General features: G+C 35.9%; 1 long non-coding RNA gene across 1 annotated transcript in view; it reads right to left on the bottom strand.

Annotated features, from left to right (window-relative positions):
- Positions 1-939, bottom strand: part of LOC117117923 — a 2,867-nt gene extending 1,928 nt beyond the window's left edge. The window contains exon 1 of the long non-coding RNA XR_004446966.1: positions 655-939. This is a non-coding gene — a long non-coding RNA (uncharacterized LOC117117923). The remainder of the gene's footprint in view (positions 1-654) is intronic.
- Positions 940-4,255: the final 3,316 nt, after the last annotated feature.

Genomic DNA, 4,255 nt, shown 5'->3' with positions numbered 1-4,255 from the left:
AGGAAAAAAATATCAAAGATACGCTTTAAATTATGCATGCAATGTTAAAATATTCCGTTTGGTTTTCCATCCATACAACTTTAAATAGGGCACGCTGATGTCAGATTTAAAAGGATATTTTTTTTTTATTTGGTTAAAAAATGGAATTCCCCTGGGTATACACCCACCAACTAACTAGGCTAAAATAGGCCAAACATGGCAATAGGCCTTAGTCTATTAGTATTTAGTACCACCCTAACCCTCCCTACAGTATAGGCCTAGCCAAAGATGGCCTAGCCTAGATAGGCAAAGAAGGGCTATCCTAGGCATATAGCCTAGACCTCGCTAGACTAGGCCTAGGCTATAACAGGCCTAGCCTAGGAAGGTAGACCCCAGACTATGAATTGGCTAGGCCTAGTTAGAAGCCTCCACCCAAACAAAAAAAATGCCATAAAAACCGTCCGCGCAATTGGAAAAATAAGGGCAAATTTCCACGCAGATTTTTCCGAAAAAATCTGTTAGACTAGGCCGGTAGGCCTAGCCGTACGGCGCTCTACCCTCTAGACCCTAGCTAGGCCTAAGCTTTGCTTTGACATAATATATAATAAATCTGCTACGGGATGTCAAACAACCAGTATATGATGTTCAAAAAATATGTGATATGAATAAAATTACCATTCCTGTCTTGCCGCACGTTTATATTTCCCGGTAAACCTAGGCGAATAAGTTCACCAAGTTCATCATCATCAGCAACAGCGACGGGCCTTGCTTGGTTCATCGTCGCCAATAAATGCCATAATTTGGCCAAAATTTACAATAAGCCTACGAGGCTCCGCAACTTTTTCTTCATCGGATGATGATGACTGATTGTCACTTGCTATAAGATCGGTCAATTAATATTAATAATAATTGGAATTGTGATGAACACTATAAAATCCGCGAGAACAAAATGGCTACAGCTAAAAACTTGTGTATTGTGGATATCACCAAATTTCACGCATGCGTGTAATTACATCCGTGTGCCTATCCTCCGAGGCATATGGCTGCCAAATTCGTAAAAGACAGTCGTAAAAACAACATTAAAAATGGACTTGAAAAAATAATTTGAGAAATATACAGTATAGCCAAATTTTAATCATTTACAATGAAATACATATCCAGGAACAAAAATGTAAAGCGGATTAGCTATTACCATCACTGTATTGTGTCAATTGGCAAATAACCTCCACATTCCCTATCCTCGCAGTACAAATTTATCTTTTTGTGACGTCACAAAAAGATTTTCAGTGACATTCGGGAGGAATTTTTGGGGGTAAGGCATTGTCCAATACGTTTAATATTGGGTGTCCGAGGTTTTCCAATGACTTTCTAAACAATGATGACAAGATTTTGGATTTCTAGAAACCGTTTCATATCCCCTTTAAGGATTAAGGAGAAAAAAAAATTCATAATTGTCTGAGAGTGCAATTTCCGGCCATTTTGAGGTGCCATAATCATAAATTTTCTCACCTCAGCTCCAATCATGGGGCTGAGGTGGTATTGACCATCTGTCTCAAGTTCCTCCCTTCACCCCCACCCTCTATTTCTCCTGCTTTTACTGTAGGTCCCTAGACAATATTTAAATGAATGAAAATTTAAATAGGATATTACAAATTATGGATTTTAGAAATCCATTAAAAAGGCCCTCAAAATGATAATTTGTCAGAGCTTCCAGAAGATTCGCCCCACCCTCGCCGGGACCCCTAGGCAGTCGCCCATCGTAAGGTCCACTTCGGTTGCAAAACGCACCTCCCCATCGAAAATCCTGCCTACGGGCCTGCCTATGCTAGGCATTATAGACTAGGCTCATGTAGGCTGGGATTTGCAACAAGGTCTTGGACTAAGCCTCTTTACTATAGTAGGAGGCCTGGTCCTAGTCTAGGCCTATAATATAGTAAAATTCTGTATAAGTAGTCATATGATTACAGGTTTACATTGTACCAAGGTCAATATTAACGATCGCATTTATTTTTCATTGAAAATTTAAAAAAAACTTTAAAAAAAATATATAATATAAACTATAATACCGTAGTTTCATTCAATGGGCCCCGACAGTTTTAAACAATAAAAGCTGGGTTCTGATGTTTGAAATCATGCTTCTGATTTTGTGATCAATCTGCTTTGCATTCTATATAGGCCCTACGTTATAAAAACATGTTTAGTTCTCACTAAAATTGGCCTATTCTCTGTATTTATTTACACCTAGAGTACACAGGCCTACTGAAGGACTATACCAGTCCGAAAGTCATGTACCACTCTATGTTCTCTAACAACGGAGTAACAGTTAATTTTTCAATCTCCAGCAAATTTAAATATAGCATCCAAAATCCTCCTTTTTGGAATGTAAGGAAATAGATAGTACTTTATATTTGTTGGATCGATTGTAACTCCTGATTGTAGCAACCCCAAAACGAATGGCACTTCAGAAATACAGTACAGTATACCAAAACTTCTCTCAAATTTTATATCCTATCGCGTTGTTTGTGTTATAAGTTAACTTCATTTATTTATTTTTTATTTTATTTATTTTTTTTAAGCATACAGGTTTGGAATATTTTTAAATCCTTAAGTTAAATTATTTAAAGCTTTCTTTTTATTTTCAATGAAAAATAAATGCGATCGTTAATATCGATCTTGGTACAATGTAAACCTGTAATCATATGACTACTTATACAGAATTTTACTATATTATAGGCCTAGACTAGGCCTCCTACTGTAGTATAGAGGCCTAGTCCAAGACCTTGTTGCAACTCCCAGCCAACATAAGCCTAACCTATAATGCCAAGAATAGGGCTCGTGATCGCGGTACCCTGACCATTAAAAATTAGCAGACGCACTGGGAAGCGTTGTTCACGGTATTGGACTGCGGCGAAAACTGATTCCCCCATCATTAATTGAACAGGCCCACGTCATGCTTGGCTGATTAGTTTTGATTTACATTTCGCAAGTCTAGTGCCATACGCAGCAAAAGTCCATTTCTAGTGTTGTTGTCAAATGCAATTCAAACCAGCCTGGTTTTTTATTTACGTTTTGGAATAGAATTTGGAGAGGGCATTTGATCAAGTCAGACCTACGTTTTGAATTTGAATTACATTTTAAAGAAATTAGAACTACATTTTGAAAAATTTGAACTACGTTTTGAAAAATTAGATCATTTTGGGAAACTAGATCTACATTTTGAGAAATTTACGCCTACGTTTTGATAAATTAGACATTGAATTTTGCAATTACATTTTGATTTTAACATGGACTTTTGCTGCGTATGGCACCCCATAGGCTTAAGGTTTAAAGTTCTTATCCGAGAAGACTTGTCCCCACCGGAACCACAGGCGAGTGAGCCGTTCGAACCAGCGCCGATATCATAGATGGTGCCCCAGACTTAACCGTTCTGCCAATCAACTATAACCCTATTGGACCAATACACGTTGCATCTTACAAAGCTTCCAGACGATTTCAAATTTCCACCATTTTCTAATTTGGTTGCTAAAGCAATCGTATGTGTTAATAAAAACCAATTTTGTTACCGAGAAAAGTACATCATTACATCAATAAAAAAAGTTTGTGGGAAAACAAAAATATATGAGAAATTTATAAAATAAAAGATGTAGTAAAATATGTTTATTTCTGAGCAACAGATTGTGAACAAATTGAACTTGAAACACAATTGGATTTCAGAATACTCTAGAATAATAGATAGAATTCGTATTACTGCATAATGTAGAAAATGTTGTCAAAGCAAACATAAAAAAATGTAGTGAGGTGTAGTAACAACTAAACAAGTACATAAATACGTTATTATTAAATAACCATAACAACCATAATGAGTTTGATTCTAATATCAAATAAATTAATCAAATTAAACCAATAATAAATTAATATAGGCCTAATTTTAGAATCATTATTATAAGTGTTGTGGTGTATATTATTATACGGGCGTTGGATTGGAGTGTATGAGGTATTGCAAAAAGAAAATGATAGCATGTTTATCAAAAAGTCCGATGGAATCAACTGCATCCTAAATAAAGCTAAACCTTAAAAGCGAAAGGATTTGGAGTTTTTATTTATTATATCATGATTTATTTATAAAAAGAAAGAAAGAAAGAACGAAAGAAAAACGATCTATTCTGAGATCTCGTCTTGTCCAAATGCTTATAAGAGGAGGGCGTATTATATTGATCTGACAAACATCTAGATGTGTATAAGAGACAGTGGTAATAGAGACGTAAAGTTAATGCCA

The sequence above is a fragment of the Anneissia japonica genome, unplaced genomic scaffold (genome assembly GCF_011630105.1).
Source record: "Anneissia japonica isolate Jap-2015-1 unplaced genomic scaffold, ASM1163010v1 scaffold8683_len17768_cov104, whole genome shotgun sequence".
NCBI lineage: Eukaryota > Metazoa > Echinodermata > Crinoidea > Comatulida > Comatulidae > Anneissia > Anneissia japonica.
This window is presented reverse-complemented; position numbering and strand designations above follow the sequence as displayed.